This window comes from Hordeum vulgare, chromosome 4H (genome assembly GCF_904849725.1).
Source record: "Hordeum vulgare subsp. vulgare chromosome 4H, MorexV3_pseudomolecules_assembly, whole genome shotgun sequence".
NCBI classification, from domain to species: Eukaryota; Viridiplantae; Streptophyta; class Magnoliopsida; order Poales; family Poaceae; genus Hordeum; species Hordeum vulgare.
Genome location: NC_058521.1, coordinates 49,141,630 through 49,154,881, shown reverse-complemented (window position 1 = coordinate 49,154,881; position 13,252 = coordinate 49,141,630).

Here is a 13,252-nt window from a genome sequence, read left to right as displayed (position 1 = left end):
GCGACTCCTCCTCCGATCGGCGCCCTTCCTCCTTCCCCTAGGTGAGCAGGAGCTCCTCCCTCCTTCCTCCCTCCTTCTCGCCGCCTAGATCGACAGGGTTTGCCGGAGATGCCCCTGTCAGGAAGTAGACTAGGGTGTGTCGTGTGTTGTGGTGTCTGTTGCGTCGTGCACGGGCAGATCAGTGCGAGCAGGGACTTTCTTCCCCGCGTATCAGACGAGCAGTGGCAGTAGGGTGCCCCCTCGTCGGATCTGTAGCAGAGTAGTGCACCGGTGTCCTCCCTGTCGCCGGCAGGCTCTGTAGGCAGAGCAGGGCCTCCTGTTAATTTACCTTGCATGTGTATCATCCTCTATGAGGTTCCGTTCCGTAGTGCAGTGGTGTGCAGCAAGCGTTGCACTCGAGAGGTCGTGGGTTCGATCCCCCTTCGACCCCTTTTGTTATTTGTTTTCCCTATTTTCGACAGTAGATAGCGCAGTAGTGTGATATAACCTGCTAGCTGCTCTGTTTATGTCGAGCACAGCGCACTAGCAGGGTGGTTTGCACCATAGGGCAGATCCATCAGGTCTGGGGTTCGACCCCAGCACCCTCCTTTTATTTTTTCTGTCCCTTGTTTCCTTAAATTTTCCCCTTTGCTGTTTTGGAAATATGTGCAGCTCCTGTTCTGTAGCTTTGTAGTGATTTGTGCTTATAGGTTTATTTTTTTCCTTCTCTCAGTCCAGCAAGTTTGTGTAGTAGTTGTTGCTAGCTATGTGAGCACATGAGATGCATATGTGTGTGTGTGGTCTACTTGGTAGGATCCCATATGATGTGGTTGTCTTCTTGAAAGTTTGATAGCTTATTCTTGTTTATGTGGCTGCACTAGTTGTCTTGCGTAGTGCATCTTATAGATTTAGTGGAGTGTGATTATGTGTGTGGATGCCTCCCCCTCACCACATGTATTTGATGTGTATGTGATGCGCTAGGTTGCTAGCTATGATTAGCATGTGTAGGTGGAGTTTGTTAGTCAAGCATGTGTAGATTCATATGTGGGTTGCACCTTGTGGGTGTCATGACACTAAGGGTGTCCCTTTGTGGAGCTTGTGTGAGTGTGCCCCTTCACATGTCCATATGTGAGAGGGCATGATGTCTTGTGTGTGTGGTTACTTGGTAGATGTGCTTGTGGTGTAGATGTGCTATGACACATACATGGGGTCAAAACCCTCATGTCAATATTGTCATTGTGCACATGAACAAGTTTCTATGTAGGAGTGCATATAGTGAAATGCACATGAAATGTTGCACTATTCATTATGTATGATTTCTTGTAGTTTCTTCCTTCCTAGTTTGTGGTCACTTGCTCCAAGTAAGTGCATACATATTATAGATTTTTGTGGGGTAGAATCTCCCAAGGAATCCATTGGTGAACTTAGTTTTGCCATTGGAACACTTTCTGGAGATGACATATTCAGATTTGTTCTAAGTTTAGTCCTTGTTTCCATGTAGTGTGATGAGCCCAAGGGCATGTTATTTTGTTGTGGCAATAGAGGGTGATCCCCTCTATAGCTTGTTGGTGTCATTTCTCACTTAGGGTATCTTGTGTGCAAGTTGTGCCTAGACAAAGTGGGCATGTGGCTGAAATTCCAAATTAGTGAAAATCTGAGATTTTCACAAAGTCTGAGAGTCCGTTTATATTTTCTTCTCCTATTGATGAGGTTGTGCACGTCAATTTGTTGTGATCTAGCCTTAGCTTTCAACTGGAAACTTGGAGCTGATATGTTTGTCTAGCTCCCTGTAAAATTTCATTCCATTTAGAGTAATGTAGATATTGTTTTGGCTGGTGTCAAAATGCTTCAGAGCGTAGACAGAAAGTGAGAATCTGAAATTTTCACTAAGTCCCTGAAATCTGATATTTTTGGGCAAGTTTGCAGCCCTGTAACTTCCTGTGTTTAATTCCTTTGTGTATGATTCTTGCTTGTGCTTTAAGTACTCTTGGATAGATACAGCCACATCTATTATTTGTCATATTTGGGTGGTTGTAGGTGCTTTGCATGTAGCTCACAATGTGTTATGATGCAGTTTATGGCAGATTGTGTAGTTTTGTCATTTTGATGTTTGTGAGTGCTTAGTTGATGATGTGGTGTTCTTCTTTGCTCCACCCCATTCATGTTGGTTTGTTTTATGTCTTGGCTACCTGGAAATACCAGAGTTGAGCCATTGGAGTGTGTGGTGATGATTTTGACACGTAGAGCTTCATATCTTGTTTCGTTGATTCTCGTTGATCCGTAGCTCCGTTTGTAATGATCTTTATATGCTTTTGCATCGTTTTCTAGAGAAGCATCTGATCATGTCATTCTCATGCATGTCAAAATAGCTTAGGATGCATCTCTGTCCAGGAACATGTATTTTCTTCTCATGCTTGTGCTAGTGATAGAAATAGTGATGCATGCTCATATTCATCTCATGCATCATGTGCTTGTTGCATCTTGAGGTGATGTTGTTCATTGGATGTTATCCTTATGTTGGGTAGCACCGGGATAGGAGAACGAATACGTGGGTTCGGGAGAGTACGTGCAGGACGAACAACAACCATTCCAAGCTGAGGATATCACACGCAAGATGATATGACCTTGATTCCATCTCTAGACTTGTTATGCTAGATTACGTTTCCTTTGTTATATGCTCGCTGCCTACCACTGAAATAAAATTGCCTCCTGATATGCCATGAACCCAAACACTGATCCCTTCCTAGCAAACTTGAATGTCTAAGTAGGCTTTGCTCAGCTACTAATGTTAGCGTTGCTAGATGCACGTGCTTTGCCTCATGTGATAACATGAGATTGATATCATTATCTTAATTCTGTTATTTAATTAATGCACCTATATACTTGCTAAATAACGGAAGGCCTAGCCTTTTGCCGGGTGCTTTGTTCCGTTATTGCCGCCATAGTTACCGGCTACGGGTGTTTGATTCCATATTGATCGCTCCTAACATGTTCGGGGTTGTTATGGGGACCCCCTCGATAAATAGCATAGTGTTAAGACTTGTCCGGCAGGACCCAACATTGGTGTTAATTTTCTAATCACTTAATAATAATCTGCATAGGGAATGGCCTACCCGAGGAATTTAATCAACAATCTGGGCCAGTGCTCCTCATGAGTGTTGGTCCAAACTAGAGCACCGTGCGGGGCCATCCCGAGGCAACTCGGGAGATTTCTCTGGCCACTGTACGCTTCGCTTATCCGGCGTGTCTTGAGACTGAGATACGCGGCTCTTATCAGGGTCGTCAACACGTCGGGAGGTCCTGCTAGTCTTGTCTTATCTTAGCGATATATCTTGCGTATAGGAATCTCGGTGAAGCTTTGGTTCTCCCCAGAGTTGAGGTTTTCCTCTAAGGAATCCGACGAGATCACGAGATTCGTGATAGAGGATTACTTTGCGGCCCGTGTACGTTTGTGATGGACTAGTTGGAGCACCCCTGCAGGGTTTAATCTTTCGGAAAGTCGTGCCTGCGGTTATGTGGCAACTTGGAATATTTTGTTAACATCCGGTCATAGATAACTTAAACATAAGCTAATAAAATTTCCAACTGTGTGCGTAACCGTGGCTGTCCCCTTCGAAGATCGCTCTTTGATCGGGAACATGGTGGGGTTATGATTGACGTAGGTAGGTGTTCAGGATCACTTAGTGATCAAGTTTCATCAACCGCTAGTATAGACCACCTTCATATATGTTCTACGTAAGTTAGCCACCATATCAAGCTTAGGATGCTGCAACCTAAATACTCCACCTATCCAACCTAATAACTTGACTAGTTCTAGCACCGAGGTCATAGATTGCTGAGTCCCCGTGGCTCACAGATTCCTTCACAACACTAACAGGTTCAGGTACCCCCGAGATAGGTGATCCCGATGGCACGTAGCTGGCATGGTAGTACGACGAGGAGAACGACCGCATGTACGTGAACTATCCAGAAGATTGAGACGTGGTCGTGATCATGGGCCAGCAGGCAGGGTAGCATAGCCATTTCCCTTGTTTTGTAGTCCGTAGCGGAACTACTTTGATTGTATGCGTGATGTACTATGATATCTTTATGAGATGGCAATTGAACCCCTTATTTTCATTCTGTTGATATTATGTATGTGCTATGATACCTTCTTTTGCGAGACGCTTAGATGTGCTCCTTTCCAATTCGGGGCCTGATCCCCAGATCGGAAAGGACCGCATCTTAGTCGCTACAAGTTGGTAGTCAGAGCCTTACGACCATAGGAGCCTTTGTGTGATCGTACTTCGCCGAGTCGAGTCTAGTAAATTGTTTTGAGTCTTAGTTATATCGGAGAGTAGGATTCTTTTTCTCCTCTTCCATGTTGTGGTGAGGTTCCCGTCTTAGGAAATCTTAAATTCTACTCCTTTTCTCGCTCAAAATGTTTTTTAGGATCACGCGGGTATTTGTGAAATCTATATGATTTCGATGTGAAGGAGTCCTGTCTTGGTGCCTCCTGTCTGCTTTGATTTCTTCCGGGGAGTTGAGCTCCAGGGGATTCTTGCGCACATCGCCATTATTCAGATTTCTGAGTATCTAAGAACGAAGGATGTTCGTTATTGCTTCAATACTGGTAGTGGCGAGATAACCCCGATGTCCCCAGTACTGGTGCAGATTGTTCGGGAGTACTACCATACTTGGTATCGTTGTGATCACGAGGGTCTGTTGTAGATGAAGGTCCGAGATGCTGGTTGCGTGTTGACGGATGTGATACAGGTGACGGGTTAGTATAGGAGTTGTGTGAAATTACTCCTTGTATCCGTGTACCAGATTGCATGACCGGTTATTTCGAGAATTCATAGGTGGGATATCAAGTAGTGTCTTATAGGACTATCTTCCTACAGATGCATGATTGAGGTTGGGATTCGATGTTCAGTGGGTGCGTTTGTTGACGGTCGTCTGACAGCGGTTCTCGTTGTGTCTTAAAGAGTCCTTGTAGCTCGCTACGACTCGGGGATACTTCGTATGTCGTGTGCACTGCCTTGCATAGGATGGCTACTATAAATTCGACCCCGTGCGATCTTATCCATGAAGATATCGGATGAAATCTCGATCATATGTTTGTTCCGAGTAGTTCTAGCTCATACTTGTTTGCAGTGGTCTTAATCGGAATTTTGTCGACCATCACTTTGAGGAAGCATTCTTACTATTTGTTCGAATGCAATTGCTTATTCCTGTTCAGATATTCCTGTCTTTTGATTCAGCAATATCTTCAATTTATTCTGTGGGCTAATATGATGTCCGTCTTCAGGATGGCTCCACCAACTCGTCAGAACCCAGGGCGTGAGGATATGCCGCCACCACCTCCTCCTCCGGAGAATCCTCCTCCGCTGCCGCCTCCTCCTGCAGAGGCCTGGCAAGCGGTGATGGCTGCTACTAATGCAAACACCCAGATGCTGCTACAGTTGTTGCAAGAGAGAGCTAATCAGCAGCAAGGCAATTTCCAGCATGGTGGCAATCAGTTTGCTAGTCTGAGCCAGTTCCTGTCGAATCAGCCAAAGACTTTCACTTCCTGTGACCAGCCATTTGATGCAGAGGATTGGGTCCGTGATATGAACAAGCATTTCGAGTGTACCAATGTTCGTCCTGAGGATTTCGTCAAATTTGCAACATTCCAGTTGAAGGGCCAGGCTTCTATCTGGTGGCAACAGCTGAAGGACTCCAGAGGCGCTAGGGTGATCACTTGGGATGAGTTCTGTCGTGACTTCAGGTCCCACTACATTCCTTCCAGCTTTGTGGAGGGGATGCGTGAGAAGTTCAGGCGTTTGAAGCAGGGTGGCAATTCCGTGTACAAGTACAACATTGAGTTCCACGAGCTAGCCCGATATGCGCTGCAGGATATCCCTGATCAGAAGAGCAAGATTTATCAGTTCAGAGGTGGCTTGAAAGAAGATTTGCAGTTAGCTCTGGCTTTGCACGATCCTGAGGAGTTCGACAAGTTCTACAACCTAGCTCTCATGGCAGAGGCAGCCTTGCTCAGGGTGGAGAATTCTAAGAAATGCTTCAGAGATTCCAGCTCTTCCTTGACTCAGGTGGTTCAGAAGCAACAGAAGTTTTGGGTGTCTCCTCCTCCTCCTCGGCACTCGCAGTAGCTCAAGCACTCTGGTGGTCGTGGTTCTTTCCACCCACCCAACCCTGTCTTCCAGCAGAGATTCCAGCATCAGAAGCAAGGGCCTCCTCAGACTCAGTACCGGCAGCCAGCAGAGGTGACTTGTCACAAGTGTGGCCAGAAGGGTCACTATGCCAACAAGTGTGCTTCTCAGCTCCGACTACCGCCTCCTCCTCCAGGCAAACCTCCAAGCAATGCTCTTGTCAAGTTCAACCCCGGATCAGCTCGAGTCAACATGGTGAACGCAGCTGAAGCAGGCAACTCCTCTGATGTGATCATGGGTAATCTTTCAGTCAATGATTTTCCTCCTAAAGTCTTGTTCGATTCTGGTGCTTCGCATTGCTTTATGTCAAAGTTATTTTTCATCAAGCATGATTTTCCCTCGACAAGTTTGCATATACATTTGGGTGTTGTTTCTCCGGGTGCTCAGATGAGGTCAAATTGTAGAGTTCCTGATGTCAATGTCAAGATAGGAAGCTATTCTTTTCTGGCTTCTCCGTATGTCTTGGGCAATTCCGACATTGACTTGATACTTGGTATGGACTGGCTGGCCATGAACAAAGCATCTATTAATTGTGAAGAGAAAGAAGTGAAGCGTACCCACTCTTCGGAGGACGTGATTATATTCGCGGCGCGTGATGATACAATCCGTTTGTTCTCTTTGAATGAAAAGGGTGAGATCAATCCTATTTCGCAAGTCCCAGTAGTCTGCAAATATGAAGATGTGTTTCCTAAATAGCTGGCAGGCATGCCTCCGCACAGAGAAGTTGAGTTTGTGATTGAGCTTGAGCCAGGCACATAGCCCGTGTGCAAACGGTCGTACAAGCTGGGTTGAGAAGAATTGAAAGAACTTAAGAGGCAACTCGATGAGCAGGAGCGTTTGGGTTTGATCAGACCGAGCTTGTCTCCGTGGGGCTGTGGTGTTCTGTTTGTCAAGAAGAAGGATGGCACGGACCGGCTGTGTGTCGATTACCGTCCATTGAACAAGAAGACAATCAGGAACAAATATCCACTTCCGAACATAACTGAGTTGTTCGAACAGTTGAAAGGTGCTAAGGTCTTCTCCAAGCTTGATCTCAGAATGGGCTATCATCAAATTCGCATTCGCGAGGAAGATATTCCGAAGACTGCCTTCGGGACTAGTTTTGGCTCGTATGACTATACGGTCATGTCTTTTGGTCTGGCTAATGCTCCTCCGACATTCTGTTGATTGATGAACTACATATTCTCTCCGTTCAAGAATGACTTTGTCTTGCTCTATCTTGATGACATTCTGGTCTTTTCTGAAACTGAGGAAGAACATGAAGAACATCTCAGATTGGTGCTTGATAAGCTGAGAGAGTACAAATTGTATGCCAAGTTTTCCAAGTGTGAGTTCTGGCTGAAAGAAGTGGTTTATCTTGGGCACATTATCTCTGCCGAGGGCATTAAAGTTGATCCGTCCAAGGTTCAGGCCATTGTTGAATGGGAGCCCCCGCAGAATGTGAAGCAGCTTCAAAGCTTTCTCGGGCTTGCTGGCTATTGCAGAAGGTTCATTGAGAACTTCTCCAAGATCGCCAAGCCGCTCTAAAGTCTTCTTCAGAAGGGTGTTAAGTATGCTTGGTCTCCAGAGTGTCAGTTGGCCTTCGACACACTCAAAGAGAAGCTTACCTCCACTCCAGTCTTGGTTCCTCCGGATGATTCCAAGTCTTACCAGGTCTTTTGCGACGCTTCTCTCCAGGGTCTTGGTGCAGTTCTGATGCAAGATAAGAAGGTGGTTGCTTATACCTCCAGGCAGTTGAAACCAGCGGAGAAGAACTATCATGTGCATGATCTTGAGCTAGCAGTTGTGGTACATGCTCTGATGACTTGGAGACACCTCTTGTTGGAACGTAAGGTTGAAGTTTTCACCGATCACAAGAGTCTCAAGTACATCTTCACTCAGCCTAACCTGAATCTTCGGCAAACACGTTGGGTAGAAATTCTCCAGGATTTTAATCCGAGTGTTGAGTACACGCCAGGCAAAGCTAATGTCGTGGCGGATGCTTTGAGCAGGAAGGCATACTGCAACAGTCTGATTCTGCAACCTCTCCAGCCTGGTCTTTGTGAGTCTTTCACGAAGCTCAACCTTCAGTTAGTACCTCAGGGATTTCTTGCAAATCTTCAGATCTCTCCTACCTTGGAAGATCAGGTCCGAGCAGCACAGCTTCTTGACGCTATGGTGAAGAAGGTCAAGATTGGCGTGGGAAAGAGTCTTCCCAAGTATAAGTGCTTCACTGTTGATGCCAGAGACACGTTGTTCTTCGAGGATCGCCTTGTCCTCCCGAAATGTGATCTCGGGAAGGTAATCATGGATGAAGCTCATAACTCTCTGCTCTCTATTCATCCTGGAAGCTCCAAGATGTACCACGACTTGAAACAGACCTTCTCGTGAGATTGCTCAGTTCGTAAATGAATGTGATGTATGTTGAAGGGTGAAAGTAGAGCATCAACGTCCAGCAGGTCTTTTGCATCCATTGCCCATTCCCGAGTCGAAGTTCGATCACATTGAGATGGATTTCGTCACCGGGTTTCCGAAGTCCAACAAGGGTAATGATGCCATCTTCGTCGTCATCGACAAGTTGAGTAAAGTGGCTCATTTTCTTCCAGTCAAGGAGTCCATTTCCGCACCTCAGTTTGCAGAGTTGTACACCTCCAGGATTGTCTCTTTGCAAGGCGTGCCTATGATGATCTCTTCGGATCGCGGAAGTATCTTCACTTCCAAGTTCTGGGACTCCTTTCAGTCTGCTATGGGCACGAAGATCCGCTTCAGCACAGCGTTCCATCCTCAGACTAGTGGTCAAGTGGAGAGAGTGAATCAAGTTCTTGAGGATATGCTAAGAGCCTGTGTTATCTCTTTTGGCATGAAGTGGGAAGATTGTCTGCCTTTTGCGGAGTTCTCGTATAACAACAGTTATCAAGCTAGTTCTGGCAAGGCTCCGTTTGAAATTCTCTATGGCAGGAAGTGCCTGTTGGAAATATGCCCTAGAGGCAATAATAAAATGTTTATTATCATATTTCCTTGTTCATGATAATCGTCTGTTGTTCATGCTATAATTGTATTAACAGGAAACAGTAATACATGTGTGAATAAATAGATCACAATGTGTCCCTAGCAAGCCTTTAGTTGGCTAGCTCGTTAGTCAATAGATGATCATGGTTTCCTGGTCATGGGCATTAGATGTCATTGATAATGGGATCACATCATTGGGAGAATGATGTGATGGACAAGACCCAATCCTAAGCATAGCATTAGATCGTATTGTTCGTATGCTAAAGCTTTTCTAATGTCAAGTGTCTTTTCCTTCGACCGTGAGATTGTGCAACTCCCGGATACCGTAGGAGTGCTTTGGGTGTATCAAACGTCACAACATAACTGGGTGACTATAAAGGTGCACTACGGGTATCTCTGAAAGTGTCTGTTGGGTTGGTACGAATCAAGATCGGGATTTGTCACTCCGTGTGATGGAGAGGTATCTCTGGGCCCACTCGGTAGAACATCATCATGAGCTCAATGTGACTAAGGAGTTAGTCACACGATGACGTACTACGGAACGAGTAAAGAGACTTACCGGTAACGAGATTGAACAAGGTATAGGTATACTGACGATCGAATCTCGGGCAAATTCTATACCGACAGACAAAGGGAATTGTATACGGGATTGATTGAATCCTTGACATCGTGGTTCATCTGATGAGATCATCGTGGAGCAAGTGGGAGCCACCATGGGTATCCAGACCCCGCTGATGGTTATTGGCCGGAGAGGTGTCTCGGTCATGTCTGCCTGTCTCCCGAACTCGTAGGGTCTACACACTTAAGGTTCGATGATGCTAGGGTTATAGGGAATTGTTATACGAGGTTATCGAAAGTTGTTCGGATTCCCGGATGAGATCCCGGACGTCACGAGGAGCTCCGGAATGGTCCGGAGTTAAAGATTGATATATAGGACTGATGGTTTCGGACACCGGAAGTGTTTCGGGCGTCACCGGTAACGTACCGGGACCACCGGGACCATCGGAGGTGGCCCCGGGGGTCCATCGAAAGGGGGCAACGACCCCGGGAGGCTAGATGGGCCAAGTGGGGAAGGGAACCAGCCCCTAGGTGGGCTGGTGCGCCCCCCACTCAGCCCATGGCGCAGGAAGAGGGGAGAGGGGGGGAACCCTAGCGCAGGTGGGCCTAAGGTCCACCACACGGGTGCGCTACCCCTCCTCCTTGCCCTGGCCGCCGCCCCCTCTCCCATCTGGGGCTGCCGCACCACCTAGGGGGGGGACCCTAGGGGTGGCGCACCCCCCTCCCCTCCTCCTATAAATAGTGGGGGTTTTGGGGTTGTTGGAGATAGACTTTTCCCTCTCCCTCGATGCAGCCCTGCCCTTCTTCCTCCTCCTCTGTGCCGGTGCTTGGCGAAGCCCTGCCGGGAGACCTCGTCTCTCCATTGACACCACGCCGTCGTGCTGCTGGAGTTCTTCCCCAACCTCTCCCTCCTCCTTGCTGGATCAAGGTGCGGGAGACGTCACCGGGCTGCACGTGTGTTGAACGTGGAGGTGTCGTAGTTCGGCACTAGATCGGAATCACACCGCGATCTGAATCGCCGCGAGTACGACTCCATCAACCGCATTCTAGTAACGCTTCCGCTTAGCGATCTTCAAAGGTACGAAGATGCACTCACCCCTCTCTCATTGCTGGTCTCTCCATAGGAAGATCTGAATATGCGTAGGAAAAAATTTGAATTTATACTGCGTTACCCAACAGTGCCGTACCCCACTCAACTGGTCCGAGACCGGCGAGCGTCAGATCCTTGGTAATGATTTGATAGAAGAAGCTGAGGAGTTGTGTCGGGTCATTCGCGACAACCTCAGAGCAGCTCAGTCCTGTCAGAAGAGCTATTATGATAGCAAGCACCGTGACATGTCTTATGAGCTTGATGACTTCGTCTATCTCAAGGTGTCGCCTATGAAGGGTATGCGGCGCTTTGGCATCAAAGGCAAGCTTGCGCCTCGTTTCGTTGGTTCGTTAAGAGTGGTTGGCAAGAGGAGCGACCTTGCGTACCATCTCGAGCTTCCGGCAAACTTTGCAAATGTCCATGATGTGTTCCATGTTTCTCAGCTTCGGAGGTGCTTCAAGACCCCCGAGCGCACTGTTCATCTTCAAGACATCGACCTTCAGCCTGACCTTTCTTATCGTGAGCATCCAATTGTGGTTCTCGAGGCGACTGAGCGCAAGACCCGCAACAAGACCGTCAAATTTCTCAAAGTGCAGTGGTCACACCATTCCGATAAAGAGGCTACTTGGGAACACGAGGATCACCTCCGTTCTGAATTTCCGGAGTTCTTTCAGGCATAGATCTCGAGGCGAGATCTTTTTTGTAGTGTGGGAGAGTTTGTAATGCCCCAAGTGTAAAACCTTCCCTTTTTGGACCTTCCATGTGGGACCACCTTGTCATTGATATGAGAGAGTCATATGCATGTATGATTTCATGTGTCCCTTATTTTTCTTCCTTGCATGCATGCATACCATATTGTGTTATGCCATGTCTTGTCCTTGTGTTGCATTGTGTTCTTGTGATCCCATGTGGTGCCTTGTGTTGTTGTGCATGTGATGTATAGCTTGTGTGGGGTGATGCATGTGATAGTATATGCTTAGGTTTCAAAACCATCTTCACCCCCCCCCCCTCTCTATTCTCCTATGTCAAGTTTCACCTCTTCCTTTCCCCTTTTAAAAATGCCCATGTGCTAGCTTAGAATTGTGGTGGATGAGATGTGTGATTTGCTGGTTTTGAATGGGTGTTTAAAAGGTGTAAACAATTACAAAACAGTCCCTACCATGGCTGTTTTGTAAAATAATTACTTGCTCCAAAATTCTTGTTCTCATTTTTATTATTTAGTTCTTGATTTTACATGTCCACTACAAGTGCCATTTTTATTTTAGCACTTCTAGTTTTTCTTGTGCTTTTCCTTTACACACTGTTAATTTCTGTAAATAGAAAAGAGACCAGGGAGTGTTTCCTCTAAGTGGCGCCACCTGTGGGCTCACTCCCACAGGTCGGCCCATCTCTACCCCCCTATCGTGCGCACAGGAGCCCACGCGGCTCCTTTCTTCCTCCCTAACACTGTCTCCCCCCTCTCTGCCTTTTTCGTCAGTCCAACACAAAGAGTAGTTGCCGCCGTGAGGGCACGACCGTCGAGGTCCCCCCTTTATATGCGTGGGCGTCCGTGCCCTCGTCCTAGGATTACCTTCACTCCCATCTGCCATCGCCGCTCCACACCCCATCTCCTTCCCATCTCTCTTCTCCTCCCCCTGGTAAGAATTTCTGTAGATAGGAGCAGTCAGATAGAGCAGGGAAGCCCGTCGTCGTCTACCCCGCCTTCTCCGTCGAGCAGCGCCAGCGGCCATGTCCAGGGGCACGGGGATGGTGCCCGCGCCCCATTTTCGTCCTCGGTGAGGTCGAGGGGCGTCCTCACCGACGACCAGGAGCTCGCCGACGCCGCAGACCCGGTGCTCCTTCGCCTCTGCTTCGGTTCTGCGACAGGATCTTCTCGGCTTTGATCTTCTTCCCTCCAGCGACTCCTCCTCATATCGGCGCCCTTCCTCCTTCCCCTAGGTGAGCAGGAGCTCCTCCCTCCTTCCTCCCTCCTTCTCACCGCCGAGATCGACAGGGATGGTCGGAGTTGCCCCTGTCAGGAAGTAGACCGAGGTGTGTCATGTGTTGTGGTGTCTGTTGCGTCATGCACGGACAGATCAGTGCAAGCACGGACTTCCTTCCCCACGTAACAGACGAGCAATAGCAGTAGGGTGCTCCCCCTCGTTGGATCTATAGCACAGTAGTGCACAAGCGTCCTCCCTGTCGCCGGCAGGCTCTGTAGGCAGAGCAGGGCCTCCTGTTAGTTTACCTTGCATTTGTATCATCCTCTGTCAGGTTCCGTTCCGTAACGCAGTGGTGTGCAGCAAGCGTTGCACTCGAGAGGTCGTGGGCACCACAGGGCAGATCCATCAGGTCTGGGGTTCGACCCCAGCACCCCCCTTTTATTTTTTTTGTCCCTTGTTTCCTTAAAGTTTCCCCTTTGCTGTTTTGGAAATATGTGCAGCTCCTGTTCTGTAGCTTTGTAGTG